Source organism: Tamandua tetradactyla, unplaced genomic scaffold, assembly GCF_023851605.1.
Source record: "Tamandua tetradactyla isolate mTamTet1 unplaced genomic scaffold, mTamTet1.pri scaffold_153_ctg1, whole genome shotgun sequence".
NCBI classification, from domain to species: domain Eukaryota; kingdom Metazoa; phylum Chordata; class Mammalia; order Pilosa; family Myrmecophagidae; genus Tamandua; species Tamandua tetradactyla.
Genome location: NW_027518276.1, coordinates 81,731 through 95,082, shown reverse-complemented (window position 1 = coordinate 95,082; position 13,352 = coordinate 81,731). Strand labels below are relative to the sequence as shown.

The 13,352-nt window shown below is 38.9% G+C and overlaps 1 long non-coding RNA gene and 1 other non-coding gene across 2 annotated transcripts; both read right to left on the bottom strand.

The window, feature by feature from the left end:
- Positions 1 to 2,289: 2,289 nt before the first annotated feature.
- Positions 2,290 to 13,271, bottom strand: LOC143673154 (uncharacterized). The gene is made up of 3 exons (XR_013170216.1): positions 13,165 to 13,271; positions 4,809 to 4,943; positions 2,290 to 2,512 (listed from the first exon to the last, which is right to left on the bottom strand). It is a non-coding gene; the product is annotated as an uncharacterized LOC143673154 (long non-coding RNA).
- Positions 6,336 to 6,439, bottom strand: LOC143673155 (U6 spliceosomal RNA). Its single transcript, XR_013170217.1, has one exon. It is a non-coding gene; the product is annotated as a U6 spliceosomal RNA (small nuclear RNA).
- Positions 13,272 to 13,352: the final 81 nt, after the last annotated feature.

Sequence of the window (13,352 nt, the reverse complement as noted above, 5' to 3'; positions counted from 1 at the left end):
GATTCTTGAGTGTAATTTACTTTTGGAGGAAGGTCTTTAGGAACCACCAGTTTCTGCTCCTCAGTTGTTTCTGTTGTTTTCATAATCCCTACTCTTTCTGTCCTCCACCAATAATTTCACCTTTGCATTCTCTGTGACCAAGTTACCTATTGAGATATTGCTTCCTGTTTCAGTATATAACAATTTTCAGTGATTGTTCTGAGGCTTGTAGTAGAAAAAATTCATGAAAACACAGACAGTAAGGAATCTTTAGCTAGCAATGATTTTATGCTCTCCACATTTAGTAAGTGGCAAAATATTCAGAAGAAATATTACATACCCCCACAGAGATGAGGGGTTTTGAATTAAAAACATAAAAAGTCATCTTTTCAGACCATTTTTGAGTTATGCATATGATGTGGGAATTGGGCAGGTTCATTTCCCACCTTGCAGGATAAAGTTTGAAGAACTTATTTTCCTTTTTGTGAGAAAAATAAAATGAACAACATCTTAGAATATGTACTGTATGCTCTGCCTAGAGAAAATATTTTCATGCTTTGTCTTTGTGGGTAATCTAATTCAAGACTGCTTTACGACCATGACAAAGCATTTACTGTTGTTGGAGGTAACTTTTTCTTTTTGTCTGTTTTCATTTTTTATTGTGAATTATAGTATTCCAGTCATAAATTAAATTCCTATGTAATTTGAATCTTATAATGCAAAAAATGTAACCCTAAAGCTTTACCATAAATTTCTAATTGATTTTTCCTTTTTTCATGACCATAATACTAAAGTCCATAAGTATATAACATACAGAAATACTCATATAATATATGACCAAACAGGTCATACAGGTCATTCAGATTATATGTAAACTAAAACTATAGACCAATGTTGTATATACCTAGGGTTTTCTTCCTACCTAAAGCAGTTCTTATGTTATTATATTTTTATTTATTAGAAAAGTTGAGTGTTTACAGAATAATCATGCATAAATTGCAAGATTCCCATATTCCAGCATATTTTTAACACTGTGCTCTTCTGTGGAACATTTGTTACAATTGATGAAAGCACATTTTCATAACTGTACTATTAACTACAGTAAATTGTTTAATGTGGGGTTCACTATTTGATACTATAATCCCATGGATTTCATTTATGTATTATGTTACTATATACACTATTTAATATATTCCCTTTTAATCACATTCATATAGGTTTTCAGTGCTGTTAATTATATTCACCATGTTGTGGCACCTTCACCACCACCCATCACCAAAACACTTTGATCATTCCAAATGGGGACCCTGTTCACTTTGAGTCTTAATATCCCATTCCCCATTTCACCTCATGCCCTGGTAAACAATAATCTTGATTCTGACTCTGAGTTTGCTTATCATAACTGTCTCAAATCTGCACTTAAACCATTAGCCATTTCCCCTATGTATTGGGAGACCCCTTTTTAGTGTTGAGTTCTAGATAGAGTTGAGCCTTGTCCTATCCTCAAATGGTTGACTTGTTATAAAAACACCTGGACCTGAAGGCAGATCTCTGTGGTGTATTCCACAGGGGTTAGGAGACAGCAACCCCTGCACCCAAAACTTAGATTTCATTTGAGGCAGTTGGGAAACCCTGGACCTATGATGAAGGGCCTGAGTTTGTAAAGAGTCTAAGTTATTGGACAAAGGGGTAGAGGGGCAGTTAATTTTGTGTACAGAATATGCAAGTCAGGTAAACCTCAGATAAACCCACCTTTATCTGCCCCAAGACCTGGAGCAGCACTCCTAAGGAAAGGCAGCTCTGGAAGGCCACTCCCTACTGAGGTAATGGAGTAGGGCCCTGGGCATTTTCAATTATAATATACACCATCTCCTGGCCTCACCTCTTGTTCTGAGATATCTTGAGTATCTCACTTTTGAAGAAAGCAGAAGCATAGCTTCTCCAAACTGAGCTTGTCATCCTTGGGTAAACTTCAGAAGCAGTAATTGCTTAGAAGCTAAGCAAGAATTGAAGGACTTTCACTTCTGTATTTGAAGAAGAACTTGTGTAATACAGTTGACTCCACTGATCTCTAATTGTGGAGGCTGCAGTGTTACAGATAGGAGGCTTCTGTTATTGTTATTTTATGCTTTTCCTGCTTGGGAATGGATGTATTGCACATAACTTAAAAATGTGAAAAGTCAAGCCCTTCAATTTTAACTTGTGTGCTTCATTTAACTGTGAATGTTCCTAGTCAGAGCAAATTCATTGCAAATTTCAAAAGTCATTTTTGTCCAATCCATTTAGAAATATATTACTAAAGGATACCAAAATGTTTTTATATAAGAAATTTTCAATTATCAGAAATTATGAATTAGTTAAAGAAAATGTACACTGAAAGTGAAGTACTTAAGACTGTCAGTCATTCCCTAATGGGATAATTTCCATCCAAGGTCTTACCTTGTATTATATTCACATCAGTGTGTTCTCTTGTGGCTTATGCATGTCCTATAGCTGGTAAATACTCAGATCATACATCTTTGCACTTTTCCTCCTTAAAATAAAAGAACATTTATTAAACTCTTTTATTAGAATAATGTTTTCCCATAGGATAAAAGTAATCTACATTTCATAGTGTACTAAAATACATTATCATCTATGAATTAAGATAAATATTATAGTCAAACCTAATTGTCCCCTGCAGGACTCTGGGAACACTATCTCTCCATAGATCCTAATCCCATGTATAGAACTTCCAGAGAGTAGAAGACCCCTCTGCATGGAGGGAGGTATAGGGGGACAAGCAGATACTGGCAAGCAGTGCTGCACTGAATCTGCTTCTGCCTTTTAAAGTTGTGTGGCTCTGGGCCAATGATCCAGTTTCTATATATGCCTCTGTCCTCTTAAGCTGAGAATAGCATGGACATGCTTACTGAGCAGTCATGGGAAACAAAGATGAGACAGGAAAGGCTGGAGAATACTCTCTGAAAAGTAGCTGTTACTACTTCTGTAGAGCATGGACTTGTCATTCCCTCTAATACTGCATGTTCTTAAGATGCAAATAGTGAGTACCTGTAGTGGGGTGAAGGAAGGAGCAGGTAGGTCTTGTGAGTGGATGTCTTACTGTCTGGAATACCCTGTCTTCGTTCTTTGGAATTCCCTCTGTTAATCCTCAGGAATAATCACAATGTGCCTTTCCTCATTCTTCATACATGGGCACTGACACTCATAACAGCAGTTCACCCTGTGGGATGACTAAGCAGTTGTGGGACCAAGTGGAAGGGTAGAGTTTTCTAGCCCTAATGCTCCTCTTCTCAAACATGTGAAGGGGTAGGTGCAAAGCACTGACACCCACTTCCCTGGGTTTCAGCTATTGTCTGTCATATGTCAACTTAACTCCTTCCGTATCCAGGTCAATGTGGCTGCAAGAAGGCATCCTCTTTTCCCAGGACCAAACTTCATGGATTACTGCATGAGAGGCCTTTAGTCACCAATATTGAGATATGGGCCAAATCCTCCTCCCTGGCAGCCTTTTGGAACCTGGCTGCCACTTCCAACTCTGTGTCAACCATCACCACCACCACCTCCACCTCCTCCAATTGCTATGTAGACCTGACCAGTAGGATCTGACTTGTGAAGCATAAGCAACTTTCCTTAATACACTACTGTAGAAAATATTAGACTTGTGACAGCAAGGCTTTGCAATATAAGGACAAACCTGGCTGAGGATCTGGTCACCTTCTTCATGTTTCTTAGGACATGTGATGGGCTCCAGCATCTCCCCACACTGAGCACTGTCTCTTGTGGATGAGGAAAGCTGTTGTTTATAGAGCTAAAAATATCAGCCTCAGAGACTTGTTTTAAACATCAGTGCCAAGCTCTATGAGGAGCAGGACACACCCTTGACTTCAAGACAAGCATGAGGTCCACTCAGGGCTAGTGTATTGGTGTGCCAAAGGCACAATAGTGGCAGTGAGATTATCAACAAAATCCCTTTGTTACTATCATTATCTAAGTTTATAATTGAAATAGGGATCACTTGTTTCCCTTGGAATTCAGAAGGTCCTGAATCTGTGTGAAAAGAATGCCTGGAGGTTTGGGGAATTTGATTTTGTTCTGACTGGATATATTGCCTGCTGTCATAAAACCTAGTTCAGAGGGGCAGATACTTAGTGTGCAATTCAAGGCCATTCCTGAGCTGCAACAGCTTAACCTCTCTTTTCCTCCCCAACATCCTCTGGTGCCTGGCCCTGAGCCTCAGATCTGTATCTCCTAAACATTCCCATACAAAGTCTGAATTCTTTGCCAGTGTTCCTGCTGTCAAAGATCCTAATACCTATTTTCTGAGGGGCTTATTCAGAGCCTCTTTTTTGTTATCCAAGAAATGGTGGATAATTTTGGCATTATAAAGTCATAGAGAGGCTGAAAAAGTAAAGTACATAAAGTATCTGACAAAATATATGGTATTTGAGTTGCACTTACCCTTCTCAAACTTGAAATGAACAAGCACAAAAAGATCATAAAAAATGACAATGGGCTAAATGGAGGTTTAAAAACTTGGGGCCCAGGGACTCACTATTCCTGTTTCAGAAGTTAAGGGAAAGGTAATTGTTCTAGTTTGCAAGCTGCCAGAATGTGATATACCAAAAATGAAATGGCTTTTAAAAAGGGAAATTTAATAGATTGCAAGTTTACAGCTCTAAGGCTGTGAAAATGTCAAAATTAAAGCAAGGCTATAGAAATGTCCAATCTGAGGCATCCAAGATTACATTCAAGAAGCTTATTACATTCAGGATTTCTCTCTCAACTGGAAGGGCATATAGCGAACATGGCAAAATTTGCTAACTTACTCTCCAGGCTTCTGGTTTCATGAAGCCCTCCCAGGGGCATTTTCCTTCTTCATCTCCAAAGGTCTTGGGCTGCAAGGCTCTTGTGGCTCTTTGCAAAATTGTCCCATCTTAAAAGGCTCCAGTAAGCAATCCCACCTTGAATGGATAGAGACATATCTCCATGGAAACCATATAATCAAAAGTTACCACCCACAATAGGGGGGGTCACATTTCCATGGATAATCAAAAAGCCCCCACCCAGCAATATTCAAAGAGGATTAAAGGATATGGCTTTTCTGGTGTACACCACAGATTCAAACTGGCACATTATACCCTCTGGGCACCAAAAAGACACATTCTTTCCACATGCAAAATACATTAATTACATCACAATATCAGAAAGCTTTTAACAATTTCAGTAACAATAAAAATATTATACAAAGTCAGAAACAGTACAAAATTTCATCAAAGTCAGCTTCAGGCATGGTCTGTCCTAAGGCAAAATTATCCTATGGCTCTTGACCTGTAAAACTCAGAACAAGTTATGTGCTGCCAATATACAAAGGAGGGACAGCAATAGGATTTATATTCCCATTTCCATTGAGAAATTGGAAGGATCAGAGGGGTCACAGGATTAAAGCAGCTTCCAAAATCTGCAGGGCAAACTCCATTAGATTTCAAAGTCTGAGATTCATTTATCTTTGAGGCTTTAGAATATGGCACTCCTGCCTTTCCAAGGGTCTATGCAATAGCCCATCTCTCTCTAAATGAAACCTTGGGGGGACATTGCAGGGACCACCTCTTTCTTGGCTCCACCTTCTCCAAGCACTGGGAATCACTGCTGTCTCTGGAGCACATGCTCAGCCCCTCCATATGGGTGCAGCCAGACTCTCCCCTTTTCCCAAGGAATGTGCTCTACCCTCTCCAAGGCCCCACGCAACACAACCCTTCCACTGCAATGAAGTGGAAGGCCCACCTTCTAAGTACTTGTGTAGGTCTAATCTCCTGGCCCAAGTTTCTTGACTTCAGAATTTAGATTCCATATTTCTAATTCTGAAGACATTTTACCTTTACCTCTTTTCTGAGAATTTTAGTCCAGACTGAAAGTGGTTGCATATATACAGATCCCACAATACTCTTGTTGGTTTCCTATGTAGTAAGCAAGGATCATGCCCATCTGACAGGAGTTTCCATAAACCTTTCCTGATGAAACAATATGGCTGACTGGTTGCACATTTGGTTAAATCCTCACATGAAGCACTATTCTCTGGGGTCTCCTTTCCTGGAAGCCCAGAATTGTCTAGAACATTAACTTTTGGTTTCTTTATACCTAAGAATTTAGTTCTCGGCTTATCTCTTTCCTTATTTTGCTATAAGCTGTGAGGAAAAACCAGGCTGCACTTTCCACATTTAATCTGATAGACTCTTCTGCTAAATTTCCAATTTCATAGCTTTCAAAATCTGCCTTCCATCTAAAGTCAGCTGTCAGTTTTGATAAATTTTCTGCAACTTTATTTTTTTATTTATTTTATTATTTTTTTATTAAAAGAAAATATGGAACACTTCACAAATTTGCATGTCATCCTTGTGCAGGGGCGATGATAATCTCTGTATCATTCCAATTTTAATATATGTGCTGCTGAAGCAAGCACAATTTTCTGCAACTTTAAAACAAAGGGCACATTCTTTCCAGTTTGCAACAACACACACCTCATTTCTGTCTAGAACCTCATCATAAGTATCTTTAGAGTCCACATTTCTACCAACAGTCTCCTCAAAGCATTCTAGACCTTCTCTATCAAGCTCCTCACAACTCCTCCGGAATCTTCCTCTTATCCATTTAAAAAGCAACATCAATATGTTTGGCATTTGCAAACCACAGCAGCACCCCACATTTCTGGTACCAAAATCTATTCTAGTTTGCAAACTGCTGGAATGTGATATACCAGAAATGGAATGGCTTTTAAAAAGGGGAATTTAAGTTGCCAAGTTTACAGTTCTAAGGCTGTGAAAATGTCAAAATTAAAGCAAGGCTATAGAAATGTCCAATCTAAGGCATCCAAAGAAAATATACCTTGGTTCAAGAAGGTTGATGACGTTCAACATTTCTTTCTCAACTGGATAGTGAACATGGTAACATTTGCTAGCTTTCCTCTCCAGGTTTCTTGATTCATGAAGCTCCCCCAGGGGCATTTTCCTTCTTTATATCAAAGGTCTTAGGCTGCATGGGCTCTTGTGACTCTTTCCAAAATGGTTCTGTGTTAGTTAGATTCAGTTGTCAACTTGGCCAGGTAAGCATACCTAGTCTTGTTGCTGTGGACATAAGCCAATGGTACGTGAACCTCATCTGTTGCTAATTACATCTGCAGTCAACTAGGAGGTGTGTCTGCTGGAATGAGTGACGTTTGACTTAATTGGCTGGTGCTTAAATGAGAGAACGCAATGTAGCACAGCCTAAGCAGCTCGGCATTCCTCATCTCAGCACTTGCAGCTCAGCCCAGGCCTTTGGAGATGCAGAAAGAAGTCACCCCGGGGAAAGTTGTTGGAACCCAGGGGCCTGGAGATAAGACCAGTAGAGACCATCCTGTGCCTTCCATGTAAGAAAGAACCTCAGTGGAAAGTTAGCTGCCTTTCCTCTGAAGAACCAACAAAATAATTCTTTTATTAAAAGCCAATCCGTCTCTGGTGTGATGCATTCCAGCAGCTAGCAAACTAGAACAGGTTCCCTCTTAAAAGGCTCCAGTAAGCAACCTTACCTTGAATGGGTAGAGACATATCTCCATAGAAACCATCTAAACAAAAGTTACCACCCACAACTGGGTGGGTCACATCTCTATGGATAATCAAAAATTCCCACCCAGCAATATTCAATGAGGATTAAACAACATGGCTTTTCTAGGGAACACCACAGATTCAAACTGGCACAGCCATTTAAACTCATCCCCTAGCAGTTAAAGGAAAATTATGGGACTATGTACACAGATGGATTAAGAGACCTATATCTAATATATAAATGCACATTTGCTTTTATACCATATAGTCAGAGAGATGCAGGCAGACATTCAATTATTCATTCCTTGCCCAAGAAATAATATAATAGGCAAAAGCATATAGGAAACAATTAGATTATATTGAAATAACAAAAAACTCTTTGCCTTGCAGGATGATCAGTGTGAGACTAAGAAAAAAGCGACCTTTGGCAGTGATCAGCAGCTGGGCTATTGTAAACTCATGTGATGAGGAATGTGACCCTATTTTCTCATGTTATATATCAAAACTGTCATTCATTTCCTTTCTTTCATCCTTTTCTCCATCTGGGCAATTTGGTGAGAACCCTTGATGTACCCTCCTTGTGTGTTGCCAAGCTTACCAAAGGTGAAAGCCCTTGCTGGCCACATCCCCTAACCACAATAAAAACTCAAGCCTTTCTCCTTTCCATCACTAAGCCATTTCAGACCTCCTTGAGAGGATTGTCTCTCTCTACCCAGACATTAATGATGTAAATAATAAATATTGTAATATCCACTTAGTGTGTTTTACATCAATAATCTCAACATTTGAACCAAACTTTGAATTGAACCCAAGTGTCCTGCCCTTATTGAGGACTACACTTAGAGGCAAAAGAAATTCTAACACTGTTAAAATATTAGACAAGGTATTATTTACATGAGTTTATTTGAGTTACCCATTTCTCAGTATAGTGACATTGCCTCCTGTCCCTAACACTAAAAATATTTTCTTTGTACTCTATAATAGAAGATGCTTGTGAATCAGACAAAATTGAAGAAGCTAAATACCAGATTGTGATTGAGAGTTGTATTTAAGATAGCAAATCTGAATCACACCCAAGTGGTTCACTCAAATGAATTTGGAAAACTGTAGCTACATCTTATACCTTCTTGGTCAAATTAATAACAAGGATTTTATTATTATTTGGTTTTGTAAATGGAATCTTTCCTTAATTTCATTTTTGGATTGTACATTTCCTCAAGTACCTGTGATGCTGAATATTCCAGTGACACAATATGTCTTTTTGACTAGGGCCATATTGAAACATGCAGGCTGAGAAAATGATATCAGATTAAACGTACTTAAAAATAAAAACCGATACTCATCCCCCAAATTATTTGCTGTTTTTTCCTAGAACAGGCCACAGTACAGAAATAAGTGGGGCTTCTGGGAAAATTGATGAAGGTATCTGTTGAAGGTTTTATGAACTTCAACAGAATTAAAAGGCTCACCCTATTTTCCTTAATTTAAGCTAAATGATTTACCCAAGAAGAAGGAAAAGCTTATTGTTAAATAAGGCCTTCCTTGATAAGATTTCCCTGGACTGGAATCCAGGGAATGCCCTATGGTTTGTAAAACTGATGAGGTTTTCAAATACATAAAAAGGGACAGAAATAAACCTATATTTTCCTAGAGAGAGCAGAGCTTTGAGCGTAGCCAAGGATTAACATATATAATTAAACCTCTATAAACTTTACTTAGATGTTTATTAACCTTCTGATATATTGTAATGCAGCCATCAAGGCCCACAAGTGGAGTATCTGTTGAGGTGTGTAATGCCCCCCCCTACAGCCTGAGATTGGTGACTTTCAGTGCACAACAGGTCAAGCAGACCTGGCTGCAATGTACATACTCTCCATCCAGCTCACCCAGCTGCCATAGTCAGGGATAGGTGGACCTGAGGGGAAGAAGAGATCCAAGGATACTATCTTCTAGGAAGAAAGGAAAGTGAAGTCTGGCAAACTGCTGATCTGTCTAGCTTTAAATGGATCCTCAATTAGAGGTGCATCCCCTGCAACAGGTCCAGGCCTTGGTTTGGAGGGAAATTACTAATAAATCAAGTGCAGAAGGAGAACTTCAATGCAAACCCAAACAAATACAAAACCTTACATGACTGAGGGAAACCAACTTTCAAAATAATGCTATCAAAATAATCAAATGCCTTGAAGACAACAGAAAATCAAAAAGCATATAATGATGCAGGCAGTTATGACCCAGCCAGATGACCAAATTAAAACACTGGAGGTGACACACAATCAGGGACAACTAAAAAAGGTTGTTCATAAAAATCTCCTAAATCAATTCAATGGTTTGGCTAATGACATAAAGGATAGCAAGAAGATACTAGAAAAGCATAGAGAAGTATTTGATAGAATAAGGAACTTTCAAAAATAAATACTTTTGTGCCTTGCCTATGTGCTTACATAAATGAAACTCAGTAAATTTTAGTGGAATGAATGGACTGCTTCTTCTGATTTGGCTTAACATTTTCATTGTCCCACTGCCTTTTTTTTTTTAACATGGGCAGGCACTGGGAATTGAACCTGGGCTTCTGGCATGGCAGGTTAGAATTCTGTCTGCTGAGCCACTATGGCCCACCCTGACCCACTAGCCTTTAAGAGTTCTGAGTCAGGAACAACTTTGGGTTTGTTGACATTTGCAGTGTCCATTCTGAGGCTTGACAGAAGACCTGTCAAGATCCTGAAGACTTTAAAAATAAAATCATGAAGAGGACTGGCTACTGCCTATGTAGGGCCTACCTGCCCCCTGCTTAATTTAAATTTGGGGAAAAGGGTAGCTTTTCATTCTAAAAAGAAAGAGATTATTGCTGGGGTGTAAACTGAATGCAGGCATGGCTCCAACAAATCTACACACTTACCCTGCCCGCTTATGAGCTGTGAGTTCTGCCATGTTGACCCTTCTTCCCGGCAGAGGTAGATCCATTTTACCTTTTTTCCTGCCTAGAGTACTCTATATTTCAGGGTGGGTTTTCTTGCAATCCTATGACATACTCTATAACATATTTGCACCAGAACAACAAGCACACCACAATCTCAGCCCTACCAGCAATCTGTATCAAATATTCCTGGTCACTGAATACATACACCCCTCAACTTGACACACCCTCCCATCCATGCAGAGAACAATTATACTTCCCCAATACTCAAACATTCCCCAAAAGATATGGAAAAACCCTAGAATTTTCCAAAGAAGAACATTGTTAAAAATCCTTATACCATAGATCCTATGAATAAATGTATATAAATTAAATAAATTTATATAAATCACCCACCCAATCCTAGAAATACACACAAACCAGTACACACTCTGAAGAAATAAATCACTATCTCCAGTCAACCAAATATGAGTACACATGAAACCACTTCCATGTCCCTAATTATACCCCCTACTCTCACATCCAGAACTCTTAGATGTAATTACACCATGTACCCCCAATATATAGATATACAATTACTCCACTGTGATATATTGAACTATATAACTCAGTTCAGACATGTCTCAATCCATTTTTCCGTGGATGTGAAACCATTGTAAATAGAATCTCCTGAAGATGTTTTTAGTTAACATGTGACCCAAGTAAATGAAGGTGGGCCTTATTCCAGATTGCTAGAGGCCATATAAAAAGAACTGGGAAGTCAGAGAAGCTAGAAAGGAGAGGACATTGCCAAGTGATACGAGGTAGAAACACATCCAGGAGTTGCCGGTGGTCAGCACCACAACACTATAGACATTCAGGAGAAATCATCTCCAAATCTTTATTTGGAGTTCAAACCTCAAAGTGACCAAAGAATGCTTGTTGTTTAAGGCAACACATTTTGTGGTGTTTGTCATAGCAGCTCAGGCAAACTAAGATATTTACTTCCATGTATAAACACACACCCCTATCACTACATCAGGTACATACATACTAACTTCCCAGGATACACAGTAATAATTCCATACTGATAAAATCAAATTCATAGCATTTGAAGATGTACGTCCAAATTGCAATGATCCTTGAATACACAATACACTCAATATACACAGGCCTCAGTTATAATCCAAAATTCTCCAGCACACTACAAATATGCAAAAGTACCACTCTGTTCCCCTCATATGCACATATATCCCCAAACCACTTACATACACATAATCCTTACACTCAAAAATACTCATAGAATTAAGTCCAGCATCTTCCAGAATACAGACTCATGACACCCCACAGTCCTTCCATCCAACATTTACCATATCTACCTGCTACACAAAATAGTGCTATAGTTACACTCAATGACATATACACACACAACTCCTGAAAATCACATAAATATTTTCAACACTCAACATGAACTACATACAAATAAATGATTTCCCCATCTCCACAAATATACAAAACACATAGACCCTATAAACTAATATACACAGACACATTTCCTGACACTGCCTATATGCATAGGTAGAAAACTGACAAACCTACCACTGAACACTGAAAAATCTGCAAAATTCATGGGGAAAACACACACGTTAAAAAAAAACCCTCAAAATCTCAAATTACAAATAAATAACCCCAAATCCTTGATATAGGATCTCTCACACTTTGCAAAACCACTGAGCCCAAGCTACACTCCAAAAACACTCATGACTTCTTATTCCCAAATATCTACACCAACACCACCATCCACACATATGAATACATATACTTTATTCCCACCAACCCATTAAATACATACACTAACCACAAACTGAATTTATAGGACCACAATCCTAATAACATGCACAGCATAGCTTATAATCTGAATTTTTACATACCCAAGAGGCCCACAGATAGTATATAGAAAATATTCCATTTCCAGGAGCACAGTCATTTCTTCCCTACAAAAGCAAAAGCTTCAAATACATGTATTGACCACTAACAATCCAAGGAAGAATACACATGAGGCTCACACACCAACACATTCCCTCCCACAGAACTACCACTCCTCAAGATAAAACCATGTTACAGCCCAATTATGCATAGAGCAGTGTGTAGCAAAGCTTAACAAAATGAACATCTAAGTGAATGTGGTGGTCATATAATCACACATATAATACACTTTAATAGGTGTGCAGCACATAATCTACAAAATAAAAAATATACAACATCATTTATGATAATCCATTCAGCCAATTTTTCTTCTATAAGGCTTTTGATTTCTATACCACAGAATTTCACTCAAGTTTTAATGTTAGCTACCCCTTTCCTCACAGAACAATGTTTTTCAAATACTGAAGAATTTGACATAATTGTGTTATTAGAAGGGGGCCAATTGAGCCTTGACACACTGTTAAGTTTACTTTATGTTATTAGATTTCCTAACACACTTTAACTCTTCACAATTGAAAAATCAGTAAATTCAGCCTGGTCTGGGTCTGCACGTTTCTAATCTCCGTGGTATAAATGCTCTCCCCATGGTGTGGGGCGGGAACCTGAGGGCAAGAGCGCCCCCCTAGGAAACAGCTTCTGAGAGACAGCAGACGCAAATAACCCAAGTACATACACTAGTTAGCCCAGTGACAGCATTAGAAAGCCATGAGGCTGAGTAGCCATTACCTTTAATTTTATATACCTGAAGTATAAAAGGGTATGAGCAGCGAGATTGCAAAAGGAGGACAGGCCCTTCCACATCCAGCACCGAAATCCTTCCTTGAGAACGTGCCCTTAGTGCCGCACATGCGCTTTCCTTCAAGGGGCATTTCCCAGCGGACCCCTGGGGAGGCTGAAGGGCAGGTGGCCACGTG